Here is a 12881-nt window from a genome sequence, read left to right as displayed (position 1 = left end):
ATATTCAAGTAGAAAACAGTTATTTTCAATTGTAATAATATTTCACCATACAATATTACTGATTTTATTGTATTTTTATAAAATAAATGATTGGTGAGCATAAGAGACATCTTTCAAAAATATAAAATCCGACCCTCGATTTTTTAAATAAATGCTGAAAAATTATTGTTCACTGTAAGTTCACTATATCTAATGCATTAAGTAATATTAACAAACTGAACTTTGTTGTAAAGTGTTGTCTTGAGCCTAAAACGGTCCCACAGAGCACCAAAATCAATCAATCATATTTGCAAATTAATAAAGAAAAAGTGTTAATGCAATGTTAATCATCAACCAGGAAGATTTGAACCCAAGATATCTTTCAGTGAAAAAGTCTTTAATCACTAGTATTCAGATGTAATATGTTTGTATTAAGATTGAAGACTACTTGAGGAACATCTGCTCTGAGCACAGCTTATATGGAGCCGTGTGAGTGACTCTTATGTGGCTGTTTTCCTTTTCAATAATGGCTGATACTGCAGCATAGCTCCCCAAATCTGTGAGCCGACACCGGCCTCTTCACTCAGCTCTAAGGAGAAACATCAGTCTATTTAAAGCTCTCAACCAGTCAGTGAAGCACCCTTCAAACCAGCACCGCTCCCTGTGTAGCAGGACGCAGGTGCAGTATGACTGTACTGCTAAAGCCAATTAGCAGGATAGTCTGCTTCAAGAGATGTTCAAATGATAAAATTACTGGATGGTCACAACAAACCATGGCTGGATTTGATTCGGAGGCCCTTGACATCTGCCAAAACTCAATGTTCTGTAGGACATTAGAGGACCTTGTCATGGTAAATATATAAAGTACTTATGCAATGCAGCACAATTGCGTAATCTTAAAGCTCTCATGAAACTATATTTGTCTAATAATTTTTTCTTGCTAACTGGTCTATATTGAGCCAGAGAATATATTATGAAGAATGTCAGTAATCGAACAATTAATGGCAACCATTGACTTCCTGTCACGCCCATGGACTGTTTTGTGTTTGTTTTCCTCCCCCACGTGCTCCATGTCCTAGTTTTTCCCTCATGTCCTATTGTGATATTGATTCCAGGTGTGTCCTGTTAATTTCCTTGTCTAGTTCCCTATTTAAGCCTTGTGTTTTCCTGAGTCCTGCATCCTGTCTTAAACATCAGTTCCCCTGCTGTTCCTCTGTTCTGCTGGCAAATAAAGACTTTCTATGTTGTAAATGGTCCTATGTCTCCTCACTCCTTCGTCTCCTCATTCCCTCACAGTAGCAGCACCGTGACAGAAGACTCGACCAAACAGTAAGCGGTGCACCTTCTCCCCGTTTTTGTTTCTGTAGAATTGTGGCAGAATTGTAATCCCATAATATTGACGAGGAAAGTCCACTGATGAGTTACCAGCGTAAACCTGTGTGCAAAGGCTGTCTAATACTACATTTTAAAATACATTTATTTTTAGTTATTTTAATTACAAATTTAAATAAAACTGAAAAAAAATAATGAAAAGGCAATTCTACATTTACACACCTAAGGATTATATCAACCAAAAAAGTAACCGTGTCCTCTACTTGGTTCCTTCTCATAAATGAGTTAGCGACATTTAAAACAATTATAAACACATAATACACACTGTTTCTCAATATTTAATTACAGCTTCAGATGCATACTATTTTCATCTCCTTCAAGCAGGGTACACAAAAAGCACGTTGGACGGTTGTCGTGGTAATAAACACAGTAAACAGCAACCATTCGCGTGTCAGCGCTTAATGCGCATATCCTATATGAAAAGCATTTTAGGGGGCCCTTGGCTTTTGAGGGCCCAAGGCGGTCACCTACCTTTGCCTAATGGATAAATTCGCCCCTGACTTCACCATCAATCTCACAATCCACTGCGCAAGCCTGCCACCAAACTGGAATTGGAAATACCCTCGCCTTGTAGAGTCACAAAATAACTGCATCCTCTTTTGTTAGACCCCTCTGGACATTCGCAACCTCTTACTTGGACACTTTTTAGTTTTTCCACTCGTTTTGGTTAGGATGTTTTTTACTTTTGATGCATCGCCCTTAATCCAAAAGTTGCTGTCGTCAACTCCTGACACTTGCTTCCACTTTTAACTTCTTGTCCTCGTTGCAGTCAATAAACTAAGACTCTAGGGGGGAGCAGAGAGAGGAGGACAGAGCGACATGCAGTATAAAAGCGGAAATAACAAAGTTGTACGCAAACTTTTGTCAGTGCTGGGCCTTGTTGATAATTAGTGTCAAAACAGTGCAGTGGTATGGGGCAGCAGTGGCTTCATTTTGAGCCTGACATGGTCACAGTGCGCCAGCAGGCTTCAGAGAGCTTCAAGGGCTGCAGAAGAGACATATTCCAGCAGAATGCACCGCCAAGCCCTGTCACTGCCCCTCTAATGAGGAGAGGGACTGTCAACAGTTGCTTCTTTTGCTCCCTAGCCAAGCCTCGCTTCCTTATTTGTTCTCTTTCCATCTCCCTCTCACTCCCCATGGGATCCCAATTCCCCATAGGCCTTTTCTGCCATTCACACTGACTTAACAGATTAATCAAATGCCCTCTGAAGTGCCCTCAAATGCACTCTCATTTTCAGCCTGTTAAAGTTTGGACCCATTACTAATATGCCAGCTACATCAATGGTCTTGTCAAGGGTGCTAAAGTGGGCCAAGATGCGTTCTCAGTATGGCCATTTTCCATGACGAGGCAAATTAATATTACAACACAAGACTATTTTATAGTGTGTAAACTCTTTATTTTTCTAAAGTATCACTGTCCAACACCAATGGAAAACATTTTAGAGGGAGGCACCATCTCTATTTTCATCCCTTCTGCTCATTACATTCTCACTGCAAAATACAGTCATGTGAGAGGAGGCAGTGCCTCCATATTATTTTGATTGGCTAATTTACTGTGTTAGGGTGATAGTGCCCACCTGGTGGTTCAAAATCACTCTGCAAATTAGCCTGAATAAAATGATATTGGATTGGTTGCTTGGTGACTCAGTGTAAACATCAAATGGAGCATGAATTTACATTGTAGTTCACCCAAAAAGTTTTCCCCCCTCCACAAAATAAGTCAATGGGGTCCAAAACAACATTTCAAATGACAAAATCTACTTTAGTTTTCTGCATAAGAAATAAGTTCATACAACATTTAAACAATGTGAGGGTCAGTAAGAATTTAATTTTTTGGGGTGAACTGAAGAGTTTGTGGTGTTCCAAAGCTGATGAGGTAACATTAGTCCCACTAAAGCAACAAATCATAGTGTTTTGAAGCCATTGTAAGCTTTTCTATATAAAAATGTTAAACAATACTAACAGCCAGTAAGAAGGGTAAGATAGATGTTCAAAAGTAGTTACAATCACCAGTGCATAAGTGAGGGATAATGTACAGTCAACAGGCAAAATAAACAGACTTGTCCAACTGCAAAATAAATAAATACATAAATAAAAAATACTACTTAATGAATTTTTAATTAGTCGTAACAAGTAAATTTATTTTTAAGTATATTTGATCTTGTTTCAAGGATTTTTGGATATTTTAATTAGAACATTAGATAAGAACACTCATTAAGAATAGGAATTTATGCTGTTTAGAGGTAGACAATACCGTTCTCTATGTGCTTAATGAACTTCACATATTTTAATATTTTCCCTGAAGAACAATAGCTTCTAAATTTGGCAAATTGTTAGCAGACGGTGCTTGGCATGAGACTACCCAAACACTGACAGGTGGTGTCATTGATATTTGATAGGGAGATGGCCTGTTCTATATTCTCTACATTTTCTAGATTACCAGCGACATCAAATGTGTTACTAGATCTAACACCATGCTTGCCACAAATATGGGCAAATACATTCAAATAAGGGGGGCTGTGGAGGTTGTCTAACCATGAAGGGCGGAAATTAGGCCACATGCTGTGTAAAAGTGCTTCAGTGGTCAGTGCACCAAATGGCCTGTTTTATGTATGAGCGTGACCTGCAGAATGTTTTTGCATATTTTGAGGTCCAAAGTTGATTTTGTAGATAAATAATCAGCATAAATCAAAGATCGAAGATTAACGAGAAGAGTTTTTCTTAACAGAGCATTTTCTTGTTAAAGATCTGTGTGGCATGAGACTTATAGAGAGTAACAGCAATACATTTAGAGAAACTATTCATTTCTGTTTGGTAATTTAAAAGCAATAACAGAAAAAAAACAATTGCGGAATTTTTATCCAAATGGCCCCTTGATAATGCTAAAGAGCTGTGGCTAGAGTCAAAGCGTCCATTCTGAAAGCACCTGAATGAGTAATGATGTTTTCGCTGGTCAGGAGCTCTATTTAAAATCAGCCGCAGCAAAAGCAATGTATTGCACAGTATAAACCCATGCTGGGTCTCATTGGTGTGACAGAGCCCATGCTGAAGTAATTAAGGACAGGGTCTTTGCTGAAGGGCACAATAAATAGTCCTCCAGAGACCAAATTCACCACCATTAAGGCAGCAGGCCATTGCTTCTCTGGAGAACCCCTTGCTGACATGCACAGAAACGGGTCTTAATTATAAATTCGAGTAGGAAATGGGGGAAATGCACATGGGGAGACACTCTATTAGCTAAGGGACATTGAAAGTCAATGGAGATATAATGTGTGACTGTAGTCATCCGTGATTGGTCATAGGCATGTTTAATTATTTATTTGTTCGCTCACTTCATGTCCTTTTATTGACTTATTTGTTCAATTTTGTGATATCACCCATATAAAGCAGTTTTTATAAGTATGTAATGTTTTTAGAAATGTCAAGCTTTGAATCGATCAGATGTCCACTTCAACTATAGTGTCCTTGTGCATTTAGAAAGTGTTAATAGCGTATGAGTGTGTGATTAAATCCTAAGGTCTTTGGTCCAGTGGTGCACCTTTAAAATAATAAGCCCATATGGCCTCTATGATGTCACTTTCTGAAAATTGTTCATTAGGCCCATGGCAATTTACTTTTTCCACCAATAGGGGGTGTCCTATACTTAAAAATGCGTTCAATTAGTTAGTTGTTGGTGCTAGCCAGAGGATGGCAGCACATGCCCACTCTTAACACAGAGGTTAAATTCAGAACAGGATACTAGCATATTACTCTCACTATTTCTGCCATATTTTTTATATTAGCCATATCTATATATACGGTTTATATATGAAATATATGTAAATATATGTACATTTTTATATATTTAAATATATAACGTCACATAATGTCACATACAATGTTCTAGCACATAGGTCTTCAATCCTGCTACTGGGGACCCACTGTCCTGCAGAGTTCAGCTCCTAATCAAACACACCAGAACCAGCTAAACAAGGTCTTCAGGATCACTTGAAAAGTCACAGGCCAGGTGTGCTGAAGCAGGTTGGAAATAAACTTTGCAGGACAGTGGGTCCCCAGTAGCAGGGTTGAAGATCTATGATCTAGCACATATGAGCTTTAGAGATAACCAGGAAAATATTTAATAACTTCTGTGCTTATTAAAATATAATCATTATTTGGGGAAAAAAAACATTAATAATTACACTTATATGTTCATTTGATATATATAACAAAAACCCTTTGATGTAATTTCTACAAGGCTGTAATAGCAAAAAAATTTTTTTTTTGGTAATGCCACAATAATTCAGTAATTATTGTTATAAAAATATTATTTGTTATTATAATAATAAAGGAGGAAATATATCCTCTGCTCCAGGAGGGCATGCCGATATAATAATAATAAAAAATAGTAATAATAATGTATTGTTGTTGTTGTTATTCATACTGAAGTATTGCAGCATTACAAAAAAAATAAAATAATAATAATATAATACTATTACCGCCCTGCAGAAGTTCAGAAGCACACATCTGTTCACATGCTCTTCCACCTAATTACAGACTTGTTGCTGTTGCAATGAACAATGCAGAGATTGAAATGAAACAAGCATGAACTTATTCTGCACTTCTGAACATTACTGAAATTCTGTATGGTCCACAGTATTCTGAACATACAGACAGCAGACAAAAACACTCTTTCGTTTGAAAGAGGATCCTCCAGAGCATAGTTTATTCATTAGTCGGTCTAGACCTCCATGTCTGCCTCATACAAACTGATGCATTCAAACACACACATACACACGCACGCACGCACACACACACACACACACACACGCAGACTGCACAGACAGGAACCTGATTAGTGGGAAATGTGATTCCGCTGTTTGGTGTGACTGACAGTGTCAGAGAGTGACGGTCTCGTCTCTGGATGATACCATCAAAGTGCTGCTTTATTTGTCTTGATGAGGAGGAAATGCCATGTCTCCTCTGCTCCGGGGGGGGGGGGGGGGTCGCTGATGTCATCAGAGTGGCAACGGGAACGTCTGCCTATCTCTGCAGCTGCCAGAAGCCACAGTGCAATCTCACAGCATGATGTACAGTAGTTTGTTGGCCAACCATATTATATAGATGTAGAATTATTCTATATCCTTTTATTTTCCTGTTCACGATTTAAACCTACAATAAAGTGTTTGCTTAAATTTTATATGGGTACATTCCTAGCAAACTGACTGCATTTATCAGTGGTGCTTGTTAAAGGGGTCATATGATGTTGCTAAAAAGAATGTTATTTTGTGTATTTGGTGTAATGAAATGTGTTTATGTGGTTTAAGGTTAAAAAAAACATTATTTTCCACATACTGTACATTATTGTTTCTCCTCTATGCCCCGCCTTTCTAAAACACGTAGATTTTTACAAAGCTCATGGTCTGAAAAGCAAGGTGTGCTCTGATTGGCCAGCTATCCAGTACATTGTGATAGGCCGAATACCTCAAGCGTGTGACGGAATTGTTACGCCCCAACCATACTGTGATGCCCTGTCTGGCCGGAGCGACGAGAAAAAAACATGAAAACCCATTATAAACGAGGCATTTGTTGCATCCAGTGGGGACATTATTACAGATTATAATGACTTATACTGTCTTTTTACGTGTTGCATCGCGCCACGTAAACATAAAACCATGTCTGCATTTGTGATCGGAGAAATGACAAACAACAAGCGCTACTCTACACTGCTCAAAACTCGCGTTTGAATCGTCAGTGGCAAATCCTTAAAATATAAAAAACGTACTTACAGTCTGTGAGTTAGAACAGCTGGCATTGTAGTCTACTCTCCCAGGATCAGGAAACAGTCCTCCATAAAATGCACTGCACACATCTGAATATTTGGGTTGAACTGTTCTGGAACAGTGTTGTAAATACAACTTAACCACTGATTTCTAGTTGTGTCCTCTTTTGGAAGGCCAAACAAAGTAGTTTCACTTTCACAATGAAACACACAGCGTCACACACGGCGGGCTTGAGTGAGCGGCGGCTGGCGGATTTGATAAAGGAGCGTCCAGCTGGCTTGCCGCAACCACATGTGACGACCCCGGGCTGGACTCCGCTTCGTCCACGGTGAAAGCCGATCCAGCGATCCACAGCGCGAAGTTGATGTATTTCCTCAGCGACCAGCACGGATTAGCTTTAGGCATGACGAAACAAAGTAGTTTCGCTTTCACAGCAAAACACACAGCGCCTTCACGACATGGCGGCGGCGGCAACAACAATACTACAGCAAGAATAAAATGTACGCCTTCTTTCTTTGCGTGAACATTTGGGCGGCGTTATGCAAATCTTCCCACATCGTGACGTAGACATGTGGGGGCGTGTTAGAACGAAGCGTTTTAGGTAGACGTGGTTGACTTAACTTTTATAAAGAATATCTCTTTGGATTTGAGACTTTAGTCTTTGCAACTTTACAGATCTTCTTTATGCACCAAGAGCTTGTAACACTTCAAAGAGAAAGGAAAAATTTAAATCGCATCATATGACCCCTTTAAGTGAAGCGTCCATATAGCGCATACTTATGTATATAAATAATAATCTCCAGTTGCAAGGGACCCTCTTCAAAAATCATAAAGGCAGTTGTATATTTTCATGTAAAAGGATGCTGTGAGAAATATACACTGCAAAGTGGGGTTGGAAATATATATATTTTTTTATGTTTTTGAAAGAAGCTGGATCAAAAAAGAATATTAATAACTATATTATAGTTTATTTATATCTATTACAGTTTTATTTTATAGGTATACTTTAAAATGTAATTTTAAAGACTCCAATGTCTACATTTATTTATTATTTTTTTCTTTTATATACTATTATTATATTCTTTTATTACAGAAACTGAATAGAAACATACCTAAAAACCGCTTTGCAACCACATAGCAATGCCCTGACAGCCGTTCACAACACTGTAGCATCATGATGGCAACTTTTTGCTCTTCACATTTTCTTCACAGAGTTTGTGGATAATGGGTCTACGATTAGATACTATTACTGCATAGTATGTATTTTATACTGTATATTTTTTTATGATGTTATTTTATTTTATTTTTGGATAGCAGTTTGGTCAACCTTGGTAGTTTTTAATGTGTTATATATTTATATATATATATATATATATATATATATATATATAACCTAGATCGTGTAATCACATTCAAAAAATTTTTTACTTGTAATTGGATTATATTACATTTTAAAGTGCTCAGAATCAGATCAGTTACTTTTGGACTGGATTACAAATTATTTACCCAATGGCAGTAAATTATTCATAATTTATTGATTCTCCCTAAATATATATTTTTTTGTAAACTGTGTGACTTTCAGTACAGTTTTCATCTGATGAACGATAAAAAAATGGGCAAAAAGATCCATTAGATTTGTGTAAAGAGGAAGACTTGAATTTAATTGCTTTACACACTGAGGAAGGCTTTGAGCCGAAACGTTTGTCTTTTCCCATCAGTAATGAACGTAAAATAAAAGAAAAAAGAAGATTGTTCTTGTGAGTGCGGATCATAATTTTCTATACTAAGAGGAAGACTTGAGCCATAACATCATATAGACTTGGGGCCAGTAACACCATAGCAACCACATAGCAACACACTACAAAAAAAATAAATCCCTTAGAGCACCATAGGAACCGCATAGCAACAACCTAGCAACCATTCTCAAAGTCCCTTTAAGGCAAGTCATTTCACTCAGCAGCCATCTTTGAAACGCCTCTCGAGCATGCAAGTGCAGCTCCTATCTTTTGAATGGGGAAACATCAAATTCTCCAAAACAGTTCGCCAAGCTTATGATTAAATTTCATATTTGAAATGACGCATGTGCAGTCCTAAGCATGTGTCTCAGAATGCTGACTGTTTCTTTAGCAACCGGGACTTCTAAGGGCAGCTGCAGTGACGCGATGACTTTACAGATTATCGATTGGCTATTTTTTTCAGAAGGTGGGGCTTCCTTTGATGGAGCGGCCATATTGAGCGTTGCATTTTTCTCCATTCAAAACTATACGTGTGACACGTCTTGGGCATTCTATAGTCTTTGCCATTCTCAACACCCTTGTATTATGGTTCTGTGTTTTGCACAGGCAAGTATCATTAACGTTTACTTCAGAAAATATATATAAAAAAGTTTTTCTCTGCCCCTTCCGTGCTTTCCACCCTTCCTTCACATAATCAGCGATCCCTACCCCCAAACTGAAGCCCCAAACCATCTGTCTCACCTTTAATATCCAATTACAAATCACTGCGTGGGCATAAAATGTAGAGACAATATACTGGGGACCATTCTTATTGATTTTTTTGTCTCTTTTCTTTAATTAGCTGTGCGGCTTAAATTGTGATTTCATCTGCCCCCTGGTCTAACCGTATTGATTGCCTGTACTTTCCACTAAAACAACTGTCCTATACTTATTCATGCCTTTTTTCTCTCTCGAGCCCTTGCGGTTTGGCGTGCTAACTGCTATGCTTCAGTCTGATGGACTGAGATGTGGCAAAATCTCATCCCTCGGGAGAGAAAATCTATTAACAGGTTTTGAGCCACCAGTGGGATTTGGGGGCCAAACAGCAAAACTGTTGCGTTTTCTCATCTCTGAATTTCATCAGGGGAATCGAGCAAACATGTCAATGAAATGCCTGAGGGGCCTTGTTGAATTTTTTATGAAGCGAGGCCTATTTTGAAGAATAGCAACAGCATCTCAGAGTGTTCGTTTGCTGTGGCTACATTCACCCAACAATAAGTTCAGATGTACAAGATCAATCTTGGAGGTTTTCCTTTTGGAAGAGTGAAGCCTTTTGTTTTCCGACGACATCAGTTATGGAGATATCTTTCTTTGGCACATCAGCACATAAGAAATGAAAGTCATTATTTGCATGAAGACACTGTCATTGTGCAGTAATCATCCACTGAGAAATGTAATTATGTCACGTTTAATTCTCACAGAGCAGTGGCGGAGCTCGGGAGACAACTTCAAATTGTACGCTTCCATGAGCTTTACAGAAAAATGATTTGCATTGTACAGTTAAATCACAAGTATTTTTTATAAAACCTATCAAAGTAATATTTTTGGAGACATTTTCCATCTCTCAAGCTGCCCGTCTTCTCCTCTTCATTGCTTCATTACCATTTAATGATTCTTTGAAAGTATATAATTAAGTTCATCAACACCACAGATCTATCCAGGGTCTGCACAGCTTTTGTCCAGTGTGGAATTGGAAAATGCCTTTCCACATTGATATCCACACATTTTAATTACAAGCTTACCACCGGTTATGGCCCCTGCTTTAGCTCTCTGATGAGGTCGTCCAATAGGACGACTGACAAAATCCATGTGTTCCAGTGACATTTGCTTGGGTTTCGAGGGAGGAGGATTACAGGAAGCAGCATATGAAATGGTGATAAAGGTATTATGTGGTTATTAAGGGAACCTCTAGTCAATAGCCTGCCATATGAGAATCTCACAATCTGGCTGTAATCAGATGAGCGTGCTGGAGCAAAAGGACATTACATGGTGTTTCAGCAGGAAGATGATGTGAGATGATTATGTAGTATGAAAAATGGTCATATTGGTTTACTCTCTTTCATTTTTTAGTAAACATGGATACATCCCAGTACTTTGAAGTAGAATTGACAGTATGTGTGTGTGTGTTTTTTTTTTTTTTTTATCTTTTTGTGTCTGCAGGTAATGGAAGATTTGACATCCACCCAGGGAACCAACATGCATTTAGCCTGATGAATCAAAAATCCAGCCTTGATGTTCCACATACTCAGAGGGAATGAGAAGAAGAGACCCTAGGTCTACTTAAAACCCTTCAAAAGTTCATAATGGCAAATTAAAACAATAGAGTAATCCCTTTGCAAACTAGATGTGTGTGCGTGTGCGCGTTTTTGTGACAAATGAGGACATAAATTTGTATAATGACAAAGGTATGACATGGGTATTACAAGGAGAAGGTGACTTTTCTGGACATTACCCCTTGTCCCCACTTTTCAAAACGCTTATAAATCACACAGAATGGAGTGTATTGAAAATCTGAAATAGCACAATGTTTCCTGTAAGGGGTAGGTTTAGGGGTAGGGTTGGTGCAGGGCAATAGAATATACGGTCTGTACAGTATAAAAACCATTATGCCTATGGGATGTCCCCACTTTTCACAAAAACAAACCTGTGTGTGTGTGTGTGTGTGTTTTTGAGTGTTTGAACTGAAATTAAGTGTTTGAACTTAATTTTTGTTTTATTCTGTAAACTACTGATGGCATTTCTTCCAAATTTTCCAAATTTTAAATAAAAATGTTGCCATTTAGAGCATGAAATGACAATTGGGCAAAATAACAAAAAAGATGCCATGTTTTCAGACATGTTTGTTTGATTTAGGGCTTTACTCCCCTGTTACAAACGTAAAGGGTCTTATGAAGTTCCCGTAAAATATTGCAGTCTAACTGTAGTCTATCTCCAGAGGCAGAAGTCTAGCATTTTCTTTACCTCAGAGGGAAATGCATATTCAGACCGAGCATACGGTCAGCAGACCGCAAAAAGGCTGCATATTTATTTCCACATCATTTATTCTCATTACACAGTCCTCAGGATGTCAATGGAGCCATTTCTGCTCCACTGATACACCAGTGCATGAGAGAGGGAGGGAGAGAGAGAGAGGCGAGATAAAAGGCATTATTGTGTTCAGGTTGAACTGGTGAACTCTGATACTTTTGAAAGAGGTTGTAACTCTTTGCTAACCTAGCGGTGACTGTTCAGTCCTCCATTTGTCACTGGAAAATGCAAGAATCTTGAAAAGAAAAATCTCGGAGAAAATAAAAAAAACAATCAATGCTTTAATTTCATAATTAATATTGGAATAGTAGGAAACAGATATGCTAATAGTAAAATGTAAATGTTTGTTTCACATATACTGTATCAGTATTTCAGGTTGTCCGTTTTACTTTACGTACCCTCTGAATTCACAGCGATATTCACACTGCAGTTAAGCTTGACAAAAATCCTACTAAGATACTGTTACCAATCTGCTTCCAGCTGAGCAACATGTTCTGCTACATTAGCCATAACTCAGTGCTACTCCCCTAAACTTTTAGTCATCACATGTCTGATACTCATCACTATAGATTGGTGTAGTGCAAGCACTTTCCTGCCCCTGCAGTAGACGCTTAGATGTGACAGGTGTCCGCCGGCTGACAATAAATCAATTTGGATTTAAGAGAGCACCTACTGAGGAGCAGTGGGCCTCATAAAAAGATCCAATTACATTTTGTGCTGGGTGAATCTATGATCTTGTAAGCCTCTCAATTAGATTAGATCTGCCCAAATTAGATTAGTTTAGATTTTCGATGGTCATTTGCTGCCTTTGAGGGGATCCACTAGAATGAGTTAGGCACTCGTTTACCAGTTTAGCAGGTACGAATTTCCTCTGTTAATTCTGATGTGTTGGCTATAATAAATAAACTCAACTACATGGGTTCAAATAGGGGTATAACAGACAAAA

This window comes from Sinocyclocheilus grahami, unplaced genomic scaffold (genome assembly GCF_001515645.1).
Source record: "Sinocyclocheilus grahami isolate Dianchi unplaced genomic scaffold, SAMN03320097.WGS_v1.1 scaffold266.1, whole genome shotgun sequence".
NCBI lineage: Eukaryota > Metazoa > Chordata > Actinopteri > Cypriniformes > Cyprinidae > Sinocyclocheilus > Sinocyclocheilus grahami.
The sequence above is the reverse complement of the archived record's forward strand: the minus strand, read 5'-3'. Positions refer to the sequence as shown.